The sequence below is a fragment of the Poecilia formosa genome, unplaced genomic scaffold, assembly GCF_000485575.1.
Source record: "Poecilia formosa unplaced genomic scaffold, Poecilia_formosa-5.1.2 Scaffold259, whole genome shotgun sequence".
Lineage (NCBI taxonomy): Eukaryota > Metazoa > Chordata > Actinopteri > Cyprinodontiformes > Poeciliidae > Poecilia > Poecilia formosa.
In genome coordinates, this window is record NW_006800198.1 from 473,783 (window position 1) to 485,326 (window position 11,544).

The 11,544-nt window shown below is 38.4% G+C and overlaps 1 protein-coding gene across 4 annotated transcripts in view; it reads right to left on the bottom strand.

Moving 5' to 3' along the window:
• thsd7ba (thrombospondin, type I, domain containing 7Ba) overlaps positions 1-8,971 on the bottom strand; it is a 211,742-nt gene extending 202,771 nt beyond the window's left edge. For all 4 annotated transcript variants that reach the window (XR_001664524.1, XM_007570353.2, XM_016680858.1 and 1 more), the window contains exon 1: positions 8,738-8,971. The gene's annotated coding sequence lies outside the window, so the exon portion shown is untranslated. The remainder of the gene's footprint in view (positions 1-8,737) is intronic.
• Positions 8,972-11,544: the final 2,573 nt, after the last annotated feature.

Here is an 11,544-nt window from a genome sequence, read left to right on the forward strand (position 1 = left end):
GGGCAGCTGCACATATATATGTAGTTTGGACCAATGCTGCTATAGTTTTTTCTTTCCCTTGACCAATACAGTACAGTTTCTAAACTGTCCCTGGTTTCTGACAGCAGATTGTTAACTCATTTATGTATTTTTCATATGTACAGAGTTGCAGAAGAGTCGATGATAGATGCACCCGAAATAGCTGCTTGTCAAATGCTGGTCAAACTGTGCCCAGTTTGAACTCAGGACATTCCTGCTGTAAGCCAACTGTGCTAATCATTAAAAGATTATGCTGCCTATTGTTACACATATTTACGCCTCTTGCATGATTGAATTGGGCATTCCATTGACTTCATAGTTGGTGGCCTGCAACAAAAGACAACAGGAAGCCTAACTGTGTGGCAAACACATATCTAAACCCCTCTGGCTCACCACATAATGTGAAAGCCATTACACATAATGCTAAAATATTAACAGCATGTCCTATGAATCCATTAAGATTTATTTTTGACATTTGCTAATCTAGTTCGGATGTCTTTCCTTGAAGACGGCTGCCATCGCTCTGACCTCTCACCTTCACATCACCAAGTCCTGAGTCACAAACCTTTTCACCTGCCAGTCAATACTTGCGACATCCCTTTATGTGTGATGTATTCCGTTTCTAAATCCAATAAACACAAACAAAGAGCTTGAATTTCAAATCTGCTGCCAACCCTGAAGAATCAAAGTAGCAGAGCATCAGATTTTACTGACTGCAGCTGTACGTTTCCATCAGCACGATGGCAGTAACACGTTCTCGCTATAGATAATGTTGTTCGCTTCAGGTGAACAACTCCTTTCCTTTCTCTCATTAGACGTAATTACTGCTGACACTTCAAACATTCGAGGAGAATACCAAAGAAATGCCAACGGAGACAGAAGGTCTGTACGGCAGGTGGACAAAAACACACACGTTTGGCCATTAGGAGGGAATTGTATTGCTGCACTAATTCCATTATGTGCAAGGATGATTTGGAGAATACAGCCAGTGATCCGAAGTTAATAGGAGTGATGGAGGCAGGGGATCCGAGCTAAAAGGCCAGTGGGCGATCAAGAGGTTGACCAGGTTCCGTGACAGCCTCCTTCAGCTGCCTGACAGCTGGATAGCTCTCAAAGAACAACCTGTGTGGCGAGTCGGAAAGAGCAATGGACAAATAAGCTGGCTACTTGACAGAGACCCTCAAGATAAGCCCTGCTCAAGCTCCTGCATTTGTATTACAAGTGGGGTAGGGGCTAATGTAATTGAAAAGTGGTGGGGTGTTGGGGTCAGCAAATTTAATAGACTTTAGAAAAAAAAAAAAAGTGTTTTGTGTTCTGAGTTGCAATGTGGAGCGGCAATACCCCAGCTCAGCATTATGATTATCTTCCCCAAATAACTGCTTCCATCCTGTTCTCCATTAGACCCACGTAAAGCGGGATGTGGGAGCGTGAAATCATGGCCACAGACCATGTCGATGATAATGCCGCGCTGAGAGAGGAACATTTCTCTAAGTGGATTCAGCTCAGCGGAAGCTGCACGGGACGAAGGTGGAAACTACTTCAGCTGGTCTGTGGACTGTCCTTTGTTGTCTCTTAATTAAATTAATCGCATTTCTGCTTTCATCTGAAACAGAACAAAAAACGGGTACTCCTGCTGAAAAAATAACATTAATTTGTGATTATCACAAATTTTAATAATGTAGGATTCAATTATTAATATTTTGACAAACAAATGTGAGAAAATATGATATAAAAACACAAAACTTTTAGAGTCCACAGGAGCAAGACAAAAGGCAATTTCAACAATATTTTACATAATATATTATAATTGTCTCAATTTGAGCTAGTCTTGGTCCAAGAAGATGTTTTTGGGGGGGGGGGATAAATTGAATAGATCAGTGATCCCCAACCTTTTTATTATCGCGGACCGGTCAAGACTTTGAAATTTTGCTGCGAGCATTTTACTTTTGTGAAAATTTTAACTCACGATAATGACTAACGGGAGTCCTGAGCGTGTTTCTCTGCAACGAGACGGTCCCATCTGGGAGTGATGGGAGACAGTGACACCCGAAGTGTTGCTTATATGCACAGCCTGCTTGGTCTCTACGTGGCGAAGCAGTTTGGAGCTTCATTGGCTCATTAGCAGCCAGTCGCCGCATGTTACGCAGAAACATTCAAAACTGTTTGGAACGCAAATAAATTAACAATTTGAAAAACTGTACTGTTGATAAGTTAACACTATGGCAAAAATCCTTTAAAAGGGGCATGACTGAAGCTCCCTATAGAGAATATTGACCTTCTTCAGCTGTCAGCTGGATGTTTTACTGCCCTGTGTCAAGTAGAGGTAATGAGATCAAGCAATCCCAGGTCGCTGCTATCATGGTTAATCACTTGGTGAGCTGACTCTTAAAGTAGATTTCAGCCTGAAACAAAACCACATTTTCATTGATGACTATTATTAGTGTGCTAAGCTCCACAGTCATTAAAATTTGTGTGGCGGGACTTGATGTTCACTCAAATTTTAATACCGCAAGGGCAAATAGATGTGAAAATCAAAAGAGCTGTTGCTAATAAAATTAACAGATTTATTCCAGCATTATTATACTGAACATTTCACTAATCCTAAACCATGTTAGGCAGGATGGATGAGCTGAATATTAAAGCTGTGATGTAATTCAGAGTCTGTCTAGGCAGTGCATTTACGCAGTGTGATTCCCATGTGATGAGAGGATCTTTCCTCAGTGGGAATGAAACATGAAAACATTCCTTGGTTCAGTTCCAGGTGTAACCTTTCATTGTTTCCAAAGCTATTTTTAAAGAAAGAAAAGTCTAACTGGAGGAAAATTGTATTCCTGAAGGTAACAGTCTTCAGTTGTTATTTGAACATTTTTCTTTAATGAAAATGTGTGAAGTGCTTATTCTGGGATGATGCCAGTTTGGAAGTAGTTTAAGATGCAATCTTAAAAGATTTAGACAAAGAATGTGTACATAAAGAAGGTAGATGTTTAATCTCTGCCTGTCCTCCAGCTTGAATGACATGTTTTAAAAGATGCAGTTTTTTGTGAGACTGGGTATTATCAGTTATGGAAGTACATAGTGCCTTACACACACACCAAAGTACATGTACAGTGAAATAATCATTCTAATATATATTATACACGTCATATTATTGAGAACAACCTCCATTGTCCCTATCCCCCAGTGTCCACAGACCATTAAGCATACCATCCAGATTGTTTGCTAGGAAAAGGTTAACTGCTGAGGGACTTTTTGTTTTTTCTAAATTTTTCATCATTTGCAAAAATTTCATCATCTGCAAGAAAGGTTATCTACCAGCACCATGAGCCCATCCAGCAGGATTCCAGTTCCCTTCCCACCAACTGTTTTACCATTGATGTGAAAACAAAATTTTAGCTTTTGAGCTAGAAATTCAAGTTCAAAGGCTAAAAATGAGTTTGAAATTTGATGTGTCAAACAGATGTGGAATATTAATCCAAACTCTTAATAAAAACGTAAATGAGAAACATAACATCCCATTTTTATATCTAAGCACATTTTATTTTTGTACTCATTGGACAAAGAGCCCAATATTTACATCGTCTGGCACACAATTTTGACCAAGGAAGCTTATAAGTCAGAACTAAGAATCTCAAAAAACTGAGCTTCAAAACTATTTAGCTTCACAAAAATGCAAGAAGTGTTTCAACTTAATCTGTCGTTTGCACATACATTAGTCAGCCATACGAAATCGGACAACCTGACAAACACATCATAGACATTTATGAGAGAAATTGTTTGACATTTCATTTGCCAAGATGTGTTTTGAGCCATTTATTATGCTTTGACAAACATATTTACCATAAGGAATGCTTTGAGCAGCTTATCATTTGCATCTCATCATTTTGGAAGAGAAATGTCATTGACAAATAGCTTCCTATTTGTTTTGTATTTTCAGAGGATTCGGTCAGAATAAAAATATAAAAGCTCCTACTATTATACGTGCAAAGAATCAGCATTTATCCCTTAGTCATTTCTTTTCTTTCATTTAACATCTAAGATGTTGTGTAAACAAAGGAGGTGGTTAGAAACTTCACTCGCAGCCAAGAACACCTGCCAGCAGTTCATGACGAATCAGGCAGCAACAGCTTTCAAATCACACAAACTGTCACCAAAATCTGAAGATCGAGTGTTCTTTGAAATACCCACAAAGACTTTTCTCATTTCAATAATGCAAAGGTTGACTCCAGGAACGTTGTAATCGGATAATCTGCTGATGATTGATCCAGTGATACTGCATAAATTAGACTGCAAATATTGTGATACTGCTGCTGAATGCCAAAGGCAAGATAAGATCTATGTGAGCTAAAAATGAGTTTATCAAAGGGCTAAAAGTCTAATTTTCTAATTTTTTTACATTATTACTACTTTTTATGTCATATTTTATTCTACCCATTTTAGCACTTTAGTTGTAAGTTCATGGAGTTTCATAAATCACTTGTTAAGCTTGTCAAATCCGAAAAGCTACCTTACCTGCAATAATAGAATTGAAAACAAAGTTAGAATTATTTAGTAAAATCCTAACAGCACTTCATAACAAACATGACTTTAAACAAGTAGTTGAAGGGTGCAGCACATCAGTGTAACTCGATATTGTGGTTGTGGTCTTGTTGTACCCGTCTTTGTTCAGTAAGAAAATAAGCCGTCCTCTACAGGACGGTTAGCATCGACCATGTGTCAGCTCATCTCCACCTCTGGGACATTTTGTACATGTTTCAAAAACCAATTAGGTTACGAGACCAGTACTTAAAATCTACCTACAGAAAGTCACACAGTGTTAATTTGGTTTTGTCATAAAAACAAATCTCTGGTATTACAGAGGATCTGACTGTCCAAATTAAAACCATATTTATCGAAAAGTGAAATCAAAAAATCTCCAGAAGATAATGTAAGGTTAAACAAATCATTAATGGAACATGAGCATTTTATTTATCTCGGTTTTCTATCAAAATACTCAAGAGAAGCAATGGTTTGCTACAAAATGTGGGCACTAACTGGCAAGCGATCGCAATCTGTGACTTTAAAAATGAAATTCTTAAGATACTTCTTTGACAGTTCCAAAATACCGGTTACCATCCTCTTCTCTATGCATGGTCAGAAGAAAGCCATAGCTCCATCCGGTCTTATTAGCTACAAGTACATGTTTTTAATTTTTGTACATGTAGCTGTGGTCAAATAAGTTGAATTAAATGGCCGTTTTCAGAACTTCCTGGACCGGCCATGTCCTTGTGTTTTCCAATTTTGAAAAGTTGTGAAAGGATGTTATCCTGTCACATTTTCCTTTTATTCTAAGAAAAACAGAGCAACATGCTCAAAAGTGAAGGATGAGGTACTTGTGGTTTAGCTACATTTAACTAAGCTGAGAACATTTCACCTGATAAACAGGAAAGCCCCTTTTATTCATGAACAAACATCTGAGCACCATAATACTTAACAAGCTGTAAATTCATGCAGACATTTTGGATGATAAATGGATCCAAAAGAGATTATAATAAACTGAAAAGTTCATCTGTCTACCGTCTTTTCCTGAACAGTCTGGCAGAGAGTCTATTTGCCAAGAAATACTGCACCCTACTGTACAAACTGTAATGTAATCCATTTGCTTTGGCTTGAGGTTATGTGCACAGATAACATTTTAAAAGATTAATCACACCAACAAGTCTCCAATATTAACACACAGTAAGATGCATACATGTTACTGTGTAAAGGCATTGCTCTGATTAAAAAAATATACATTTTCTGGAATCCTAGTAGTGATTACTCACACTCCCGGGTCGTGCTGGGTAGAACTTGACCAGCTGCTGAATGGAGCACAACATGGCATCCAATATACTGCCCCTCATATTTCAATCAATAATCAGGTTGGGTTGCAATTAGCAGGTTGGAGGGATCACGGGAGTCACGTGACGGATCAATCGAAGGAGAAGGTGGCACACTCATTGAGGTGATTTACAGCCCAACAGTTTGTCCCACCCTCGGTCTGAATCCGTGCCGTCTATCTTCTTTATACGAACCTTTCAAGGATGGAAATATGCATCTGTCAAACGTCCCCCATTACTCCGGCTGCCTGTCACACCTGGGGCAGCTCACAGCCGGGCGGAGGGAAAGGGAGAGAAAAAAGACGGAGTGCAGCTGTCAGCACAGAAGCCTCGGTGGACTGAAAAGGCACCAGCTCTCCCATTTCTCGGGCTCTAATTTCCTCAAATTGCAGATATTTTTGCAGGTCTCCGACTGAGTGGTGGGTTAATGACAGAGCCTGTCAGGCAAGTCGCTAAAGCAGCTTCTTTTATTGCTACGGATAAAATCAGGCTTCGTCTTATATGGAGACATTGTGCACGGCGTCTCTGACGGTGCATACGCCACAAAGCATGAAGGAAGCAACACTTATCTCCGTTATTTTGCAGCTCAAAGTAAAGGACATATCAATAATGGGCATTGCAGAGTCCAGTGACTGTTCGTTACTCTCAGAGCTGCGTGCAGAGTGGGATGCAACACCCACCAAGTGACATAAATCCCACAACTCTGTGGACTGTCGCCTGTCGGGTAAAGTGAGAAAGTTTTCTGAGTGGCTCCTCACCATTAAAGTGCTGTTTCAGCTCCTGCTGTTAGTGTTTCCACTGCAGTGAGTCTGGATGTTCTCTCACCTCAACAACCAGTGTCTTTTCACATCACAAAGCTATTTCTCTCATTTCTCTCCGTAGCCCAAGAGAGTGCAGCAAACTATGTCATGAATGAAATATAAGCACACCGCTGTATTACTTATGAGACCTAACGCAACTTTTGCTCAGAGCTATTTTCAGATTTCATTTAAATTCATCAGCGTGATGATTATTCTTACACCACAGACCACAGCCGGTGGGGCATTGGTCCTTCAGAAAAATATTAGCTAAAGATGAGCTTCAGAGTTTACTTATCAGCCTGGACCACCTTTCAACTGTGCAATAATTAAACATCAATCACCGTATTAAAAGCCATCTTGCAAAGCTTCTCTGTAAAGCAGTCAAAGCCACCAAGAGACATGATCCAAGTGAATGTGCTTGCTGTTGAATTGCAAATGTGAATTTACATTGACCTATTTGTTTATTAAACAGTTAAAGGAGATGCATAATTTGGTCATGAGACTCATCTCTAATTTCTAGAAATGAGGGAAGAAATAGAAAGCTTGTAGTTTGAAGCGAGTAAAGAATATGTAGTAGCAGTTTAACAGATAATCTGCATTGGTACCTTAGATTTAGCGTAGGCACTGTAAAATGTTTGGAGATGTAAACATTAATGGTGATAATGAACCATGAACCCAACAACAATGTCAAAGTCTGGAGGAGAATATGCCAAGATCCTGAGAGCTGTGACTTAAAAAAGGGTTACTTATACAAGTACAGATTTCTGAATTTTGAAGTTTAAACTCCCTGGTATCGTCTGAAAATAAACATTTTTGTGTTTTTTAAAGTTTAAAAACATGGCTGTATATTGGAGTTGTGTAGGACCCTTTTGGAGCAGGAAAAGTTTAATTTATCACAAGGAAATACAAACCCAAGCCATTCAAAGGACATGCAAGGGTCCAAGAGCAGAGAAACATGGAGATAACAACTCCAGCAATCCAGCAAGGAGTGACTGATGGAGACATCTCATACTCTGGGAGGACTGAACCGTGGAACAATGAACGGTGAGTCCAATTAAGCGAATCTGCTACAGCTGAGGGTGGAGCGTGAACTGAATAAAGCTATATGAACATGGCTGAGGATAAAAGCAAGCTAAGTGAACACAGGGGATTAAAAGAAAAAAAAAGGAAATATAAACAAATTCTGAGCACTAAGTAAAGAAGCAGAGGAGTAACTCCAAACAGGAGAACCAGTAAACGGAAAAAATGTGTTCAGAGTCCCATGGACATCATGGCAACAGCTTGTTTTTTTTAATCATTTTCTGTAAATAATATGCTGATAATACTGATCATTTAAGTAAAATTTAGGAAAAATCTTACAAATAGTTTATGTAATAAAAATATGTACTTTTTAAAATTTTCCAGTTATATTTGCTGCATGTAGAGAGAGAGAAAAGGAGGGAAAGAGAGAGAGCCAAGATAAATATCTTCCATCAGTCTCTCTGGATTTCCCCTCAGCTTACTTCTGGGAGCATGCCATCTTCGAATCAATAGAGAGTCCGCTTGTCCCCTTCTGATGTGTGAACACTTGAGCTCAAGCTCATGGTGCAACTCTTCACTTACTTTCTACCACCAGCCACAGAAACAAGCACATCTGCTCACCTCTATTTATCTTTCCTAAATTACAGTTTTCTACAGTGTCTCCTTTTGTTTTAGTTAACATTAGAACCTCCAAAGCATGCCTCAGTAACAACAGTAACAACCTTGCAATTTAAGCCTGATTCTTCATAGCTGCAAGTGCATCAACTTTGCAGAAATGAGAGTGCTTAAAAAAATCAGATACAAGTGCAACAAAGGTATGAAGCAAGTTATCACCCACTGCTCCTCTTTAAAGCAGTCAGAGCTGCACTTCAAATTCATCACTGCAAAAAAAGAAAAAAAAAAAAACTGAGCGAGGAGAAACTACAAATGTGGAGAAATCAATTTGTGCACAACTGAAAGCAAGCAATCAAGGTTACTTGTGTTTGTTTTCCAGTGTTACAGACGCCCAATTTGAAGTGAACAAATAACAGAAGAGAGACTTACCTGAGCTCTTGATGTGTAACAGCTGCGGCGTGTAACAGATCCTATCTCTCTCCCTGTGGGGCAGAATCACAGAAGGAGAAAAGAGGAGTGGAGGTGGACAGCAAGAAAAAAAAAAGATGAGGCAAGAAAAATCTGAGAGACGGCAAGAGAGAGCCCGTGGACAACAAGAGAGGAGCGCAGACTGAGTGGAGGGAGCAGTGATAGCGCTCTCACACAGCGCACCGACACTCTGAAGGGGATGTGCTGGCTCTGGGAGGTGTTACAGCTCAGTCAAATGACATCTGCCTCCCTCTTTAAAACCATTGGCTAAGAGGTATGATTTCCTATTAAGCCATCCCCACTGTCTCCAAGAGAGCACACCCACTCCTCATTTCTTACAGCATATGCAAATGCAAATGCATGCACAACCTCACAATCATGGTTTTTTTTGTCTCTTCTTCTGCGCAGTCCAAAAAAAAAAAGTCTCCGTCAATCCTTTGTCCTCACTTTCCTCTTTCAGCTTTTTGACATGGTGGCATCTTTTTATTCTCCGAGGGGGTCCTCCATAGGTGCATTGTCATTTTCCACTATTGTCGGAGAAAGTGTAGTTGTGTTTCAGCTAAAAATTGCTTTCCCCTCCAATTTTGTCTCACTTTATAAGATATTTCCAGCCTTTTTCAAAAGACTGCAAACCAAGAAAATGTCTATGGAGAATTTTTAACCTTTGCAGAACATTTTTTAGCCACTATAGACGATAATGAAATTCAGTTTTGAGAAGATTAATTGATTTTTCAAAAGGCCATGTAATTATCTTTGATAATAGTATGTCGAATTATTCTATTTATTTGTTTACTTCGAAGTTCCATGAACTTTTGACCACCTATTAGGCGTAAGGTAAATTGCTTTGCCTCACCCATCATCAGTATTTAGCTGCTGTCTCAAATGTGTGGGAGGCAGAATTTGATAAATAACCTGGTATGAATCAATTTATTGTTTCAAGTGGCATCACTGAATAAAATCAGTAATTATGAGTAATATGTCGCCTACTCACACATCGACTATTATTGAAAGATATTCTGGAGAACAATGTGTTTTTTTATGTAAGACAAAATAAAAATCATACATGTAGTCGATGAGTTATGATGCAGGTGAGCAGCATGACATTTTGGTATATTGCAAAAATTATTAAAAAGTTAACCAGTTTTAGTAATTCTATGAAAAAAGTCAAATTAAAATGGATTTAACAGAAACAGTACACTGAATTGCAAGATCTCATTTCTGTTAATTTTTAAACTTTAGTTTATTCACAGGGCAGAGTCAGCCCACGCTGTGACTTCATGCTGAGTACGGTCACACAGATTATTTGCAGAAATTCACAAAACATGAACAACCAAACCAATGCATACATATAAAGAAATCCAATAAACGTACTCTGTACGTTAAATGTAGCCTAACAAAGTGGAATGGTCAGTGAATGTATCCAAAACAAGGACGAGAAAAAGGCATAGAAAAGCTAAAATATGAGAAAAAGCCTTAACTTGGCAAATGTGAATGTTTTGTATGTTAACAAATTCTCTTGGATTTAGTGTTTTTATGAGAAGCTTTATATTAATTTTATGTATTTGTTTTGTTACAAAAGCAGGCATTTTTACTTTTGTGTAAAATTTTGATCTCACTTTTAATTTTTACTTCGCACAAAAACAAATCAACAAAACACTGATGAGAAATGTACTGAACAGAACCATAACAGACACAGAACCAAACTCTGTAACCAATCGTCGTCCTCAGTGCAGCTTCTAGTTATTTGCCCCATTTGCTGACAATCAGTCCTGAGCAGGGCGGAGCCACTGAGAGTGAGAGCTGAGCAGCAAAAGGGAAAAAAGCAGGACTCTTGACTTACTAAAAAGAATCGGCTGTTGATTTTGTGCTTGATTCTTCACTGTGGCACAGGCAATCATAACGAGAACCACAAGGTGCTACGAAACAAAAAGCTGAGACTAATGCTGGAGGCCCTCCACCCTAAAACAACAAAATCTGGACTTTGGTCCTATACCAGTTAGTGTATTTTTACTTATCTATGAAAAGAAGTATATATGTCATCTTAAAACAAGAAAGACAATCTTTATTTTATTTTTTACGACAGCATATTTTCTTGAGGAAACAGTTTTTAACTTGAACTTGAAATGTCAGAAGAAACATTGTTAAAAACGAACTTCCAATAAAGTGAGTATTGGCAAGATATGTTGTTATTTTTTAGGTTCAGGCAGTAGCTGCTAGATGTACCTAAAGAAATAACTTATAATCTAATCTAATTACTTTTGAAATGAAGGACTCAGTAGAATAACAAAGTTAGTTTTTTAAGGAGCAGAACTCCATAGTCAGATTTCTTCTTCAGTGTATTCTGTCACGATGCTTCTTACATCAGTTGTAAATGTTTATTTTATATCACTGTTTTGAGAACAAGCTTATATTTCTGTGGCATTTTGTAAACTCTGTAACTGAGTTTTTAAAGACTCCCATTGGTTTGACCCTTCATTTTGTCTCTGACCCTGTGGAAGGTAATTTGTCTGTGTTGATAATAACCCTTCTGCATTCTTGTCATTCTGCCCTGACATGATTTGTACCATCATGACTAAAATGGAAATCTAACTAGAATAATTGAGATTCTTTTTTTGTGCTCTGTCAACTCACCCACTCTTTGGAAACAGGAAACCTCCATTTGACAAGAGCCACAGAACAGCTGACCCATAACGCTTTAGAACCAGGTTTTTAAGAACAGAATAATTTTAATTAATTTGACAGCTAAAGAGCCTTTCTACTGTGTGAGT